A 16442-nucleotide genomic window follows, 5' to 3' on the forward strand; every position below is an offset into this window, starting at 1 on the left:
ATTACCATGAGGCTTACATAAAACATCTCATAGATAAAACAGTCCATTTTAAGCTGATAGCAACTTAACTTCAATTGCCTACAAAGATCCACTCTTTTACTCCTCCCCTTTTGTACTTTTGATGTCACAGTTTACCTCTTTTTAGATTATTTATTCATTAACAAATTATATTAGCTGTAGTTATTTTTAATACTCGTTTCCCTTAACCTTTATACTCTAGTTAAGTGGGTAACACAGCATCCTGTTGCAGAATTGGAGTTTTCTAAATCTGACTCTGTATTTTTTTTATCAGTGTGTTGTATACTTCTGTATGTTTTCATGTTGCTGATTAGCATCTTTTCATTTCAGCATGAACTCCTTTCAGCATTTCTTGTAAGGCAGGTCTAGTGGTGATGAACTCCCTCAGATTTGTTTGTCTGGGAAAGTTTCATATTCTGTATGATTTCACTTATTTCAAATTTGTTGGTATTCGTTTACAGGCCAAGATATGATCTATCTTGGTGAATGTTGGTCGTTGGCACTTGAATATGTGTTCCACTGTTGTTGGAAAGAGTATTCTATAAATGTCATTTAGATCCTGTTGGTCGATTGTGGTGTTCGGATACCCTGTTTTCTGGCTGATTTTCTGTCTAGTAATTCTATCAGTCGCTGAGAGTGAGGTGTTGAAATTTCCAATTAAAATTGTGGATTTGTTTTCATGAATATTCTGTTGTCAGATGCACACATATTTAGGATTGTTATGTCTTCTTAGTGTGTTCCTCCTCTTATCATTATGGAATGTCTATCTTTGTCTCTTGTCATGTTCTTTGTTCTGAGATGTACTTTATTTGGTATTAATATAGCTACTCCTGCTTTATTTAAACTAACGTTTGCATGGTATATGTAATAAAGAGTCTGACTCCATTTTTTGATACTTTAACGCTGACAACTTTCAATCCATACTCCACTCCCTTCCTGTTTTGCCCACATCTGGGTGAGCTGATAAAAATATCCCTGACATGCCTTCATTTGGTTTCAGCAAGGAGTTCAAATCCCAGAATCCTTGACCCACATGTGAAGGAAACTATACCTCAACCTGCCCCTCTAACCACAGTAAAAAGCAAACCAGTCTCCTATCTTTGCTCTCATGCCATTTTCAGATCTGCTGGGGAGCCTGCTCTGTCTCCCCAGAAAGCCTCATGATGTGAGTAGTAACCTTTATCATACCTTCTTGATGCACGTATGATGTCATTGGTCTTGACATCTGTACCAAATTTTGAGCAAGGCTGGAGGGGGTGGTCCATCCTGCTTCTGGGGGGTGAACACAATAGGATATATTTTTCCATTCTTTTACTTTTAACCTACCTATGTCATTGTATTTGGTATGAGTTTTTTATAGACAGCATAGACTTGGGCTATTTTCTAACCTAATTCTGCCAATTTCCAACATTTAATTGATTTATTAATTCATTTATTTAGACCAGTAGCATTTAAGTAATTATTGAGATTTAGGGCTTAAGCATGCCATTTATTTCTGCTCTTTCCCTCTGTTTTCCCTTCATTTGTTTCTCTCTTTTTGACCTCTGTGGGTTACTAGAACATTTTTTGTTAGGATCCTATCTTGACTGATTTGTAATGTTTGGAGCATATCACTTTGTATAGTTTTCTTAGCAGTTACTCTGGATATTACAATATACATAAATATTTGATCACAGTCTACTGGTATCAACACTTTACCACTTTAAGAAAAATTTGGAAATCTCACTCAGGTCCCTTTTCCCTCTCCACTGTTAAAATAACACTGCTTTGAGCACCATGTCAGGTAGTGCTATAACTTGTTTCAACCGTCAAGTGAATTTTCAAAACTTATGAGAATAGTCTATTTTATTTTTGCTCTTCGCGTGTTCTTCCTTCCTGATGTTCTAAAATTTTTTCTTTTATCATTTTCTTTGTTTGAAGAATTTTCTTAGCCCTTCTTTAAGGCTAGGTTTTGTTGTTAGTGCCATCAAGTCAATTCTGACTCCTAGTGACCCTGTACAGCAGAATAGAACCCCGGCCAGTCTTTTTGCACCATCCTTTCACCTTCTGGCACTATATCAGACAATGCTTTACTGCTATACATAAGGTTTTCATGGTCAGTTTTTTCAGAAGTGGCTGGCTAGGTCCTTCTTCCTAGTCTGTCCCAGTCTGGAAGCTACACTGAAACTTGCCTATCATGAGTGACCCTGCTGGTGTTTGAAATACCAGTGGCATAGCTTTCAGCATCACAGCAACACACAGCCACCACAATATGACAACCGACGGATGGTGGTGTGGTTCCCTGAACAAGAAATGGACTCAGGTTGCAGTGATGAGAGCACCAAATCTTAACCACCAGACCACCAGGGCTGGCTAAGGCTAGGTTGGCAAGCAACAAATTCTCTAGTTTTCCTTCATCTGGAAATGTCTTGATTTCTCCTTCATTTCTGAAGGAGTTTTCCCAGATATAGGATTTCCTGTTGACAGCCCTTTTATCACTTAAAAGATATTGTGCCACTTCTTTCTGGCCTTTAATGTTTCTTCAGAGAAATCTGCTGTCATTCGAATCGATGTTCCTGTATGTACAGTACATCCTTTCTCTCTGGTTGCTTTCATGATTTTTTCTTCATCTTAGTTTTCAGAAGCTTAGTTTTTCTATTTCTAAGAGTGAATTTCTTTGGGTTGTCCCACTTGGCGTTTGCTCAGCTTTTCAAAACTGTTGTTTCATGCTTTTCATTAAATTTGGGAGTTTATCAGTCATCATTTTTTTCAAATACTTTTTCAGCTGCACGATCTCTCTCCTCTCTTTCTGGGATTTTGATGATACAAATGTTTGCTATTTTTTTAAGGTCCCTGAGAGGTGTAGTCTTTTTTAAAAAATTGTTTTTTTTCTGTTGTTTTGATTCGGTAAATTCTATTGACTTATCCCCAGTTCACTAATTCTATCTTCCGTCACCTCAACTCTAGTATTAAGCACATCCAGTAAGTTTTTTATTTGCTATTGTATTTTTCCTTGTATAATTTCCATTTGATCCTTTTTTAAAATAAATTCGTTTTGATGAGATATTCTATTTTTTCATTTGTTTCAAGAGAAATTGTAGTCATTTGCTGAAGCATTTTTACGACAGCTAACAAGCTTTTATGAGATAACCCCAACATCTGGTTTACCTCGGTGTTGGCTTAAGTCAATTGTCTTTTATCCTTTAAGATAAGATTTTCCTGGTTCTTTGTATGATAGCTAATTTTTAGTTGAAACCCAGACATTTTGGCTTTTATGTTAAGACTTGGATCCTATTTAAGGCTTCTATTTTAGTAGGCAATCACCTTAAGCTTAGCACTCAGGTCTCTGGTCTACTTTTGCCAGTTGTGTTTCCAGGGACAAGATAATTTTCAGAGCCTTTGCTGTACCATTTTGGTCTGCTTAGTCTACTTGGTGATGCTGAGGATCCCACTAATTTGTCCTGGTGTTGCCTGTTTGAGTAGAAGGTGCTTCCCAAGGGCAGACTCCCTCGTGTGTCTGGGTGAGGGAAGGGAGTCTCCGGTCCAAAGGGACGGGAGCTCTTCCCATGGCCTCTTGTCAGTGGGGTTCCTGCTCAATCCTTTTGCAGGTACCTCTGGGCCCATCTGGTGTTATCAGTGATCTGGGAGAGGAGTGAGCCCACCTGTGCCACCTTCTTTTCCTAGGCACAGGGTGGACTATAAGATGCTCTGCTGTTGTGTTGTTCTTCCGGTCTTGGGTCCTTAGGAGTCCACCTTTCTCTTTCCACATTTCAAGTTCCCTTGTGGTTGCCTCGTGCTATTTCTAGGGTTTATCCTTTTACTTAGTGAGAGGAGCAGGTAGAGATAAGTCTACACCTTCTTACTTGAACCCCCTTTCTTAGTGCTTACACCATCAATCTTGCTTTCATTTATTCACTCAATAATCATTTATTGGTCTTTGTGCACTGGTCTAGACCTTGGGGAATATCAGAGTGCAGCATGTGGAGGGAAAGTTCTGTTTGGAGTGGGAAGATGGGCGAAAACAAATCATCAAATTGAGATCACCCATGTCGGGGATGTGCTCCTTTGTCTCTCAAGTCATAAAATTGGAGGTCAGGTTAAACATTCTTCAGCCTCCACTTAATCCTTTTTTTGCCCCAAAGATTGGCACCGGAGCTAACAACTGTTGCCAATCTTTTTTTTCCTTCTTCTTCTTCTTCTTCCCAAAGCCCCACCCCCCACTCCCCAGTACGTAATTGTATATTCTAGCTGTGAGTGCCTCTGGCCATGCTATGTGGGACGCCACGTCAGCATGGCCTGACGAGCAGTGCCATGTCCGTGCCCAGGATCCCAACCGGTGAAACTCTTGGCTGCCAAAGCGGAGCACGAACTTAACCACTTGGTCATGGGGTTGGCCCCTCACTTGATCCTTTTGAATGAAACTCCCAAATAGCTTCTGCTACTGGTTCTCACTTTCTGATACCCTTTCTCTTCTCTCACCCTTCTCGTCTCTCACCTGAGTAACTTCAGTGGTTGCCTCCTGGTTACTCTGTTGCTGCCTGGGAGGCTCTCTAAGATGCAAGTTTGGCTATAACTCACCTGCTGGAAGCCAGTTAATAGCCCTCCAGGGCTACACTGCCCTCAGAGTCTACATGGCAATGGTCCACATTCCTTGGATTAATGCATTCACTCGATGGTCTGCCTCTGCACTTTCTCAGACCTCATCTCACACACATCCTTTCTTGCACATCACAGTGCAGAAATACTAAACTCTCTTGGGGCTGGCCCCGTGGCCGAGTGGTTAAGTTCGCGCGCTCCGCTGCAGGCGGCCCAGTGTTTCGTTGGTTCGAATCCTGGGCGCGGACATGGCACTGCTCATCAAACCACGCTGAGGCAGCGTCCCACATGCCACAACTAGAAGGACCCACAACGAAGAATATACAACTATGTACCGGGGGGCTTTGGGGAGAAACAGGAAAAAAATAAAATCTTTAAAAAAAAAAAAAAAAGAAATACTAAACTCTCACGGTCATCTTAGTCAGCTGGGGCTGCTATAGCAAGATGTCGTAGACTGGGTGGATCAAACAACTGAAATTTATTGCTCACAGTTCTGGAGGCTGGGAAGTCCAACATCAAGGTGCTGGCCAGTTCGCTTTCTGCTGAGAGCCTGCCTCCTCACAGGCAGTTGCCTTCTCTCTGTGTCCTCAGATGGTGGAGAGAGGGGAAGAGAGCTTTTTCTCATCTCTTCACATAAGGGCATAATCCCATCATGAGGGCTCTACTCTCATGACCTAATTATCTACCAGAAGCTCCACCTCCATTATCATAACACTGGAGGTTAGTTCTTCAACACACAAAGTTTGCGGGGACAAAAACATTCAGTCCATAGCGTAGGTCCTTAAACACATCATGACATGTCTTCTTTCTGCACCATGGTGTCTACCTGACCTTCGGTCTGGCATGCTTCTCCCTCTTCTCATCTTGTCCACCTACAAAACCTTCATTTATCTGACACAGCAGGGTGCAATGTCACCTCCAGGAAGGTGTGGCTTCCCTGACAGTCACTCTCTCCTCTGTGCTAACTTGACCATGCTCCCATATTTGCAGTTTTCACAAGGAAACGTGTTTGTTTACAGTTGTCTCCCTGTTTAGTCAGTGAGTTCTGAGAGTCTGGTTCCTGAGGAAAATCCCACCTGTGATTTTTAAGGCCTGACCATAGGCAATCAAAAAGGCTTTACTTGACAGGCCTCATGGCTCTTCCACACCAGCCTTGGTGCACAGCCAGCTCATTGTCATCTCTGGAGAGTTAGCTGTAGGCAAGGCTCCAACACCCCTGGCTCTTCATGCTCTTCCACATATCTGCATTCCTGGCTGAGGTGCCTTCATTCCTAGGTCTCTTTACCTGAGGCCTTGGGCAGAGTTTGGGAGAGGAGGGGGAAAACTTGAAGACACTTGTCCCTACTCTAACTCTGTGCACTGCAATTTTCCACAAGTAGCCTTACCCCCTCATCCTCCTCCTGACCTCAGAGTCCATGAAACTGCTGGAGTCTTATTCAGGGCTCTGTCAACAGTGACATAATCCCCACCCCTGCAAGGATATTCTTGGCCCTAGGCTAGCGTGCCATTTAATTGGAGGAAATGGAGCAGGGAGGAGGCAGCATGTGCATATACTAAGACAGTGAATGATTAAAGACTTCACTGTTTGATTTTGGCTCATTGTTTGTTTAATTAGCTACTCTGATGGCTGAAAGTTCAGGTCTCTCTCTACCTCAGCTGAGCTCTTGAAAAGTTCCTCATTAGAAGGGGTTCTGTCTTATTCACATCATATTTAGTGCTTAGGAATATCCAGGTATATAGCAGTTGTTAAATGCATGTTAACTGAACAAAGACCATGGAAGGGCTTATAGCAGTCGTATAACTGTATAGGTGCCTGTAAGAGAGAGAATGAGGAGACATGGAGTGCAGGGAGTGTTATGTCTATAGCTTCACAAATCTGGCTGAGAACACTTGTGGCCTTGGATACAAGCTTGCTTTCCTTCCTTCCCTGTTTTCTCCCCAGCGCTGGGCTCAGCTCCTCTCACTTCTGTCATGGGATATGTTGATGGAGGCATCCATCTACCCTGCAAGTCCTCACGTTGGTTCCCTCAGCGCACAGTCAAGTGGAAAGGTCCACAGGGACATGATTTGCTCTCAGACTCAAAGGCGAATACAGACAGACACAGCCTGTTTGCTGGGGAGACCTCCTTTACAGTCCAAGAAAATGCTGGGAGCACATCATGCTCCATCTGATGCCAGCCTTGATATCAGCTCCCCTACATTAGACCCAGTGTGTATGGGGTTAAAACCAAAGCACTCTTTCCCTGCTGGCTCCCTGGCTCCTTTGCTCCAGAATCCACCATCTGCCATGGAGACAGACAGCCAAGGTCGCCCACCTGTCTTCCTTATCATCCCCTCCTCCTTCCTGCAAGCAGCCTCCCAAGGCCAAACACAGGCTGGTAGGAAAGCTCAGACCACCAAGGCCACTGACTCCCCACCACACACACACACACACACACACACACACACACACACAAGAGCCCCATTCCTCAAAAACCTTTAAAACCCCTTGCCTCCCCTCTTTCGGGGAAACGAGATAAAACAAGACAAATTTGAGGGCTCACTCTTGTCTCCTGACTGGAATCATTCAAAACAAAAACTCTTCCCTTGCCATAGCCTGGCGTTCCAGTTTTAATTTGGCCCCTCTTATGTGGCGGGTAAAGAACCTATGTTTGTAGACGCTAACACAGCCAGCTCCCCAACTAAGGTTGAGAGGTGGGATCCAGGATACGGATAGGAGGTGAGTGCGCGGAGGAGGGGCACGGGTGGGGTGGAAGCTTGGGTCACCTAGAGGGAGGATGGGAGCCTCTGTCTCAGGATCGTTGTGTAGGATTGCTCAGTTTAATGATTAGTTTTGAAATTCAAAGGTCAATGAGGTATAAAAAATAAAATCATAAACATTTGATTAGGTGGAAACAGAATTGTTTAACATTCCAGAGGAAAAGAATTAAGTGCTTCCTTCACCACATGATTGTCTTCATGGTGCAACCCTCCAAAGTCAACACATGCAAAATTGAAGAACACCAACTGCAGGAACAAAAACAAAAAAATGTTTACTCATTTTATAGAAAACATACTACTAAATACGTACTCAAACGTTACTCTGGGAAACAGAACAGAATAAAAATGTAAATAATTTCAGGAAAGATTGAAAAATAATAGGACAAGTAATGTAAATCCAAGTATGTCAGTAATCAGAATCAACGTAAAAAGACAATTTGTCAGTTAAAAGACAGAGAATGTCAGACTGGATTAAAAACATCTCAACTACTGCAATTAATGAGAGAAAAATGTAACCCTATGAGGTATTCATTGAAAATTCGATTAAAATTCAATTGAAAAGTGAAAAGGCATAATAGACAAATGTTAACCAAAGGAGCACCATAACAAATATATTAGTGTTAACAGAAGAAAAAAAAGTTTTAAGAAAAACGTCCTTATTAGGATAGTTATTTCATAAACATAAAACATTTATTCACTAGAAAATTATAAAAAATTTTAAATATATATGCACCTTATAGTAGTATATCTCAACATATATAAAGTAAATATCAGTAAAAGTATAAGGAGAAGTTGAAATACTATGAGTTCTAAAACTGATTAAATAAGTAGACAAAATTAGCAACAATATAGAATATTTTCTATGAATTAGCAACCTTGATATAATAGATATTCCTAGAGGACTTGGTCACCAAAAATCATTATTTTGAAACACATGTGAAATATTTACAAAATTTCACCAAACACTGACACATATAATGGTTTTCAGAAAGTTTCGTGGAATTAGCATCATTCAGACAATACTCTCCAACCACAATATAATGAAGCGATGATAATAAAAAATACTTTAACACTCTCATATGTTTGAAAGAAATTCAATGAGTATTTAAAAGTCTTCCCACAAAGAGAACATCAGAGCTTTATTGTTTTATACACAAAATCCACCAAGAATTCAAGAAAACAGGAAATTTCAGTCACACAGCAAGTCTTCCAGCAAACAGAATGAGATGAAATATTACAGTCATTTTGTTAGGTTAACATAATTTTGATGCCAAACCAAACAAGGTCAGTTTGAAAAAGGAAAAGTATTGACCAACTTTATTCAGAAACAAAACTATAAAAGTCTTTTCAGAATTTTTGGAAACTCAAACCAAAAGGATATAAAAAAAAATCTAATACATCATGACCAAATTGAACTTATCCTGGAATGAAAGGCAAGGTCAACACTGGAATTTATATTAATGTAATTCTTACCTTAACTAATCAAAGGAGAAAAATTATCATGTTCTCAATAGATGTAAACAAAGCTTAGATAAATTTCAACATCCATTCATTATTAAAACTCTTGTGAATCCAGAAATAGAGGAAAACTATTTTTAAAAAGTATCTAAAAATACCTATATCAAACATCATACATAATGGTGTGCCATTTATACTCAATAAGTGAATAAGGATGACAACCTTAAATATTGCTGTTCAGCACCGTGCTGAAGTACCAGCCACGCAACAAGGGAAGAAGCTGATAAAAGAATTACGACTTTTAGAAAGGAAGAAATAGAATGCCCTCCTTGTTCAGAGTATATGATGGCATACACTGAAAATCTAGAGGAATTCACAGATGAATTATTTCAATTCATGTTCATAAGATTAATAAAGAAAATAAATTGCATAACTATATGCCACAAAAAGACCAACATACCATGTATAATGATAAAAAAAAAACCTAGGAAAAAATTCAATAAAACTTTTACAAACTCTTATGAAGATATATAAGACTTTATTAAAAGACACTAACAACAACTAAAATAAGAGCAGAGATGTAACTTCTTTCAGGTAAGAAGGTACCATATTTTTAAAATATCACTTATCCCATAATTGATCTATATGTTCAATATAATACTATTGAAAATCTCAATAGAGTTTTCTTAGAACTAGACAAGTCAATCCCAAATTTATGTGGCTGAGCAAATGGCCAATAATTGCCAAGACACAGCAAAACAAGAAACTGAGAAGCTTAGGTTAGTATATATGAAGACATAGCCCAGAGCTGTGATGATGAAGCCAGCCAAAATTATGGGCACCAAGACGGACAAGTGGACAACGGCACAAAATGAAGAGCCAGGAAACAAAATCGACACCCGAGCAGAAACTTGATGTGACAGAGGTGACATTGCATGCAAGAGTGTGTGGAGCAAATAAACAATGCTGGCACAGCTGTGTAAAAGAAAATGAAATTGAACATCTACCTCATTTTACATACAAAAATAAATCCAGATAGAGTAAGACTTACAAAGAAACATAACATTTTAAACGTGTAGGAGAAATTATAGAAAAATACCTTTTTAATCTTGGGATATCAGATGACTTCTTAACTGAGAATCAAACTGCCTTTCTAGTCAGCAATCACTGAGGGGTCTGTGGACTGTTTTTCAGAGACATTTTTCCAGCCCTCAGCCTGGCGCCTGCCATCTATTTTACTGGGATTACTCTGCTCTGTCCTGTGTGTTGGTGTCATTTGTCTGAGAATTTCCTTCCCCAAAGACCAGGCTAAGTGAGAGAGACAAGCACGGCCCCGTGGCTTATTCACACACCCAACTGGGCTGGGGTCAGGGATGCTCCCTCCCACCTCTGGGTCTGTTCTTCCAGCCCCTGCTCCAGGGCCCATCCCCTGGACCACAGGGACCACAGTCCTCGCCCTCTCCAGGCTGACCCAAAATGGCTCCCGTGGGAAATGTCAGCCCCACAGGCCCTTTCTGTAGAACCCAGAATTAGGGAAAGAAGAATTTTCAATACCTGTAGACCTCATATAAATTTCTAAGACCACATCAAAACAGCAGTAAAAAAGTTTCAGAGTAGTTAAAAAGACTTTATGAAAGAGGAAATAAAAGTGAAGACAAGATAAAATAATATTCAGCCTCATTAAGTTTTTACCTCAAGAACCATTTTCTCCACCTTGGGGGTGATACTGCCCCCTTGAGAATGTGTGCCATGATCCCACCTTCCCTCCCAGTCTCTCCCATCTCATCTTCCCTTCTCCCACATAACCTCCATCTCCACCTCCACAAGATCCTAGATGCCAGTCCCTCCCTTCAGTGTGAACATTCCTGAACTCTCGTTTTACCCCAAATAGAGACAGTACAGTGGTGGGGTGGGGGCGCAAAGGAGAGTTTCAGAAGAGCCCCCATCCTTCACCCACAGCTCATCTCCCTGAGCAAAGAGCCACAGCTGTGTTTGTACCTTACACACTCCTGTGTCTACTACCGGATACTGTGTTTCTATTTCAGGGGAAATCTGGGCAGAATTGAGTGTCTTGTCATGTTCTGTACTTCCACACAGTTCTCCTGGGTCCCTCTTCTTCATGATTTGAGCCACTGTGCACTATCTTGACTCTAGACTGGACAGGAAGCATGGGCAGGCCAACAAGGGCAGCTGTTTTCCTCTCCCCATAGACTAATGAATTCATCTGCACATACATAGGGGGTTTAGGATGGGCATTGAAACGCATTGATGGAAATCCCTATAAATTGTCTGCAAATCTTGCCCATTGGTACATTTCCTAAAGAGAAGAACTGTAAATTTTATGAGCTCTCTCAGGGTATGTGGACCCAGGATGGGGAAGAACCCATGGACTATCTCCCTCAGCTTCCCTCTGTCCTGATGCCTTTATCAGGGCTGTATATAGCACTGATTTTTTTTTTTTTTGAGTCATGCACTCCAGGAAAAATTGGGTAAGTGTTATCACACGCAGAGACTTTGTCCCACACTGTCCTATGGGCCCCTGTTCTGTGATTTCAGATCTTTTGTATTTTTGGTGTCACACTGGATAAAGCAGCATAGAGTGGCAGGTGAGAGAAGCTGCTCCCCACCCCCATTTATCTCTTCCTTACAAGGTTCTAGTTTATGATTCTTACAACCTGCAGGCCATGGGTCTCTGCAGAGACAAGCTTGTGATGGAGACCTTGAAACTGCTGCAGATACCGGGGGAGGTGCATTTTGTAGAGAATGCCCATGGCCTTCATCAGATCTGGTGGGTCCATGACACCAAAAAAGGGCAGCCACCCTTTGTCTCCCCTTTCCCTACCTCCTGCTCTCCATGTGAGCACTGATCTGCCTCCTCTGTTTGCTTGTTTTCAGAATCAAGAGAGGCCCAGAAACATATAGGTACCAACCGCTGTGGGGGTGACAGTGGGACAGAGCCTTGGGTGGACATGGGAGAGGGAGCTCACCAGTAACAGATATAGGATCAAGAAGGGAGAGGGCAGGGCCTGTGCCAGCCAAGACCAGGTCCCAGGCAAAGATCCAGGGAATTGAGGGTATTATGGCCAGGGGTCTGGGCTGAAGGGGAAGGAGGTGAAGTTGGGCAGGAAGTGAGGGTGAGAGGAAGATGGATAGTGAGGTCACTCTAGTCTCACAAAGTCAAACAGGGGCTTATGTGGAGGGACAGTGGTAGGCTGGGGCAATATACAGGCGTTATGACCTCACGGTTAGGCATCTCCAGGCCTTGTTGAGGCCCCAGGGCTGCAGTGGAGATGAGAGAGGGGATGGGCAGTGTCTGGTGGGTATTCTGACTCTGGGACCTCACTTGACCTGCCCTGAGCCAGTCTGCAGTAGGAGGGGGTGACCTCTGGGCCCAGCCCAGGTCCCTCCTCAGTAACTCATGCTCTCTCTCCCATACCACACCCCCGTGGAGGTGACTCTGGACCCAGACATGGCTAGCCCCCTTCTTATCTGAAGCTGTAACCCATAGAAATACTCCCCAGAAGGTGTCCTGATTGGAAGAAGAGATTTACAAGGACGTGTGTAGTGGTTTCTCAGGATTTCCAAGCAGGGAAACATTGCTGGGAGGAGGACATGGGACACAGTAAAGCCAGTGTTTGGGAATGTGCTGGGACAACATGGACAGGAGGGCAGAGAATGTGACTTTTTCTCTCAACAATGGGTACTGGGTCCTCAGACTGTGGAGAAAACACTCGTGTTTCACATTGAATCCCCATAGAATCAGCCTTTCTTCAGGCAGCCCCCCTAAATGAGTGGGGGTCTTCATGGACTACAAAGGTGGGGCCATGTCCTTCTTCAGTACAAATGACCAGTCCCTCATTTGTAGCCTGACCCATCACTTTGAAGGCTTATTGAGGCCCCACTTTGGGTGTGAAAAGTAAGAGGTGAAAAATGTGCCTCTATGTCACCTGTGCAGCACCCCAGGGATCAGAAACAGAAGCCCGTTCTCAGAGACCCCCACCCCCAGACACAGACAACCTAGATCCTGCCCACAAGGGACCTCACCTTCCCTCTCCAGGAGTGATGCCCAAAGGGAATCACAGCTCATAGTCTCCTTAAAGATGCTAAGGTTTCTCTCCAGCTCCAGAGCCTGCAGCAGCAGCCAGCAGTGATGGCTTCTAGGTGAGGGGAGCTTGGCCCATCCATGTGGCAACCACGACCCTGAGATAGGGAGGGAAGAAGGCTGACAGTGGATTTAATTTGCCCCAACTCTCCGTAGCTAAATGACCTTTTATAAGGAACAACCTCTCAGGCTCCTCACCTGTTAAGCAGGGGCAAGGATTCCCACCTCAGGGTCGTTAGCAAAGGTTAAAGATGCAGTAATGTGAATCATCTTGGTGATGTTAGCTAATGATTTGTTCATATATTACACTTTGTGCCAAGAGAATTACTGTTCATATATTTCATACTAATTTATTTTCCATACTCTACATTACCCATGGAATATTGATTGAGCACTTGTTCTGTGCCAGGCCTGGCCCAGGCGCTAGAGATGTCGTTTGGAATACAGGGCCCAGCCTGGTGGAGGATCCTCATGGGCTCATCTTTGGGAGTGTCAGAGGGTCCCATTCTCTCTTCTCAAGATCTCAGAGAAGACAGACAGCATATTGTGCACCTAAAAGGGGCAGGGCATGGAAACTGTTAAATAACCAAAATTCAACCAAGTAAATTTTAAAGATCTAATTGGATTTACTGAATGATTCATGAGTCAGTCAGCATCCCATCTAGCAAGTAGAGAGGAGCTCTGAGGACCTGTGCAAAATGGAAGGCTTTTATAGGCACACGAAGAAAGGGATTACCTCACCTTCCTTTGGGGAATGAAAAGGGCCCACATAGCAGCTTATCTCATTGATGCTGACCAGAAAATTCCAGATTTAAGATTACATTTCTGGGGAAGGTTGAAACTGCAATTAGGTTAGGTATAAAGCCCTGGTTTGGTGATGTGGGCTTAGCATAAGCGGCTCCATTTGGGGCCTTTTGTTTCTTTTTAACAAAACAAACTTAGAGGATCAGTAGACTGGAGATAAGGACACGGCAGACAAGAGATGCCCCCTGCTGTCGGTTCAGTGAGTCTCCTCTTGGGTTTCGAGCTCTGCTCCCTTTGTGTCCTGAGATCTCAGACTTTGTTCGGGATCTGGAGAGGCTTTGTCCTCTCAATGGAGGGACTGTGTCCTCCATGAACCCGTGCTCTGTCCTTGATGAGCACTCAGTTGTTGTCCGGAGGGAGCACAGTTCCCCGTGGGGCTCGGACTCACTGAGAATCCAGGAGTTTTTCTTAGGTTTTCAGATTCCTTTTGGAATCCAGGATAGGAATCCAGCAACTTTTCTTTTGTTTCTAGATTCCTCCAGGGATCAGGGCCAGGACTTTAACAACTTTCTTGTGTTTTCAGAGGAAATTTCAGAAACAGAATCCTAGTCATCTAAATTTTCTGAGAGAAACCTTCCTTCAGGGGCCCTGGCCAGGTTTATGTTTAAGAACTCTGACCTCATACATGCACGTTTGTAACTAAGTGGGCTGAGCAGACCAAAAGCAGTCTGCAATTTCAATGGCCATTATGGAGAACTTTCAATCTCCCCAAACTAGCTTTTCTTAAAACCAAATTGAAAAATTGTGGCTCTAAAATTAAGAAAATGAATGGTATGTCTATTTTTATCGGTACCCTGAGGCTTCTGGATATGCACAAAGCTCTAAAATTGCCTCACTACAAGATGGCTTGTCTAAATTAGCCAAAACAACTACAAAACTGAGGGAGAACAAAATGGCTTCTGAAGCCTCATGTCCGCCTCCTCCTTCTTGTCTCAGGCGCCACACTAATTGGGTTTATTTGGTAAGTCAAATTACATGATAAGCATGGTTGATAACTCATAATAAGCTTTTTTAGGTTATATTGTTTGGGTGAGTGTTACTAAAAAGTGTTCTAGAAATTGTATAAAATTCCTGTAATTCTAGTTACTATCTAAAATGTATGTCACAAAAATCCTCAAAGTTTCTTGTCAATTCTATTTACCCATTGCCTTTTTAAAAGTCTTTTGTCAGTTATAGACAGTTATTGTTTTTATTCTGATGCTTTTACAAATATGTTTCATGTTCGAAGAGATTCATGGAAAAGACTTTGACAAGTACTGTGGAATACAAGTTTTGATAACTTTAAAATCATAACACTGAACTGGGTGGGAATTTCTGGAACTCAAGTGGACAGCTGATTGCTTTGATGTTTTGTTTTCCAGATGTAAAGAACCACTTTTTCTTCTCTCCTTTAAGCAATCTATAACTTACAGCAACTTGGTAAAGTGTATCTTTGCAACAAGAGTTGAAAATTTATCTTTCTCTCTCTACTTTATCCCTCCAGAATTCAGAAACTCTTAAATATGCTTTTCATGACAATACTTGTATTTGCATGGGTTACGTGAAGGCCTGTTCTCCTTGTAACAAAACACAATTGGAAATACTGGCTAGATTACCAAGGCTTCAACTAGAATGTTATATTTAAGAAAGATGTACTTGGACTCAGAGATGATCAGACAGCTTTAAGAAACTGCTTGAAAAATCAGCCTAGTACCTTGCTTATAAGCAGGACTCTCTCTGTGACTCAGAGAGTTGGCCGACTCCACAGCCAAAGCAATTTAGCGCAGTAATGGTTGCTTAACTCACTGGCCAAGGTAGTTTTGCATAATGGTATAGCCCTTGGTTATCTACTTGCTGAGCAAGGCGGTATCTGTGCAGTGGTGAACACCTCCTGTTGCAATAAATATTCACTTCCTGTGGATAGATGCCTCTGGGGAAATAGAAACCCAATTACCTATGATTAGAGAGCAAGCACATTGGCTACAAGTTTCACCTGACAATTCACTGTCTTTGGACTTGTTCAGCTGGTTACCTTCTGGTCTGGGCTCCTGGTTTGCAACCATCCTGAAAAATGGGTTTACAGCGTTGTTGTTCATCTTACTCTGTACACTTGTTGTGAAGTTCTGCACCTATTGCCTGTTGAGCTTCTGTAAAAATGGCACACCCAATAAGGGTTCAACAATTGTTAGCTCAACAATTTGAAACGATTTCCGACACTTACAACCTCGGACAATGATAGAGTTTCAATAAGAAATGCCTGAGAGTTCTCCCTCCTAATCTTCCTTTTACTCAACACGTTGCCTTGGCAGCTGGAGAATACAATCACTATGCAGCTTCCTTCCAACGTGGGACACAACAACCAGGAAAGGTCCTTCCTGGTATCGACGGACCAGACTACTATGTGCAGAGACCCTGACTGTTGATCAGCAGTGCTTTCATAGAAAGATGTTGATCAAAAGGGAAAAATGTGGAAACGTGGAAATTAATTTTTAAAAAACCTTAACTAATTTGGAGCGGGAAGGCCCGTCCAGGGAGTTTTCACCCTCATTACACATCCTCAATTACACCAAACAGGAAGAGACAGAGGCTTGCATCTTTCACAGGAAACGCAATTACTTTATTACTGAAGGAAGATTTCTCTCCACCCAGCAACAGCCCAGCCAATGAGAAACACTGCAGCTCAGCCAATGAGAAATGCCACAGCTCAGCCAATGAGAAGTGCCACAGCTCAGCCAATGAGAAGTGC

The 16442-nt window shown here is 42.3% G+C and overlaps 1 pseudogene; it reads left to right on the forward strand.

Annotated features, from left to right (window-relative positions):
- The first annotated feature begins 1794 nt into the window (after window positions 1-1794).
- Window positions 1795-12731, forward strand: LOC124242590 (butyrophilin-like protein 3; annotated as a pseudogene).
- Window positions 12732-16442: the final 3711 nt, after the last annotated feature.

Source organism: Equus quagga, chromosome 7, assembly GCF_021613505.1.
Source record: "Equus quagga isolate Etosha38 chromosome 7, UCLA_HA_Equagga_1.0, whole genome shotgun sequence".
Lineage (NCBI taxonomy): Eukaryota > Metazoa > Chordata > Mammalia > Perissodactyla > Equidae > Equus > Equus quagga.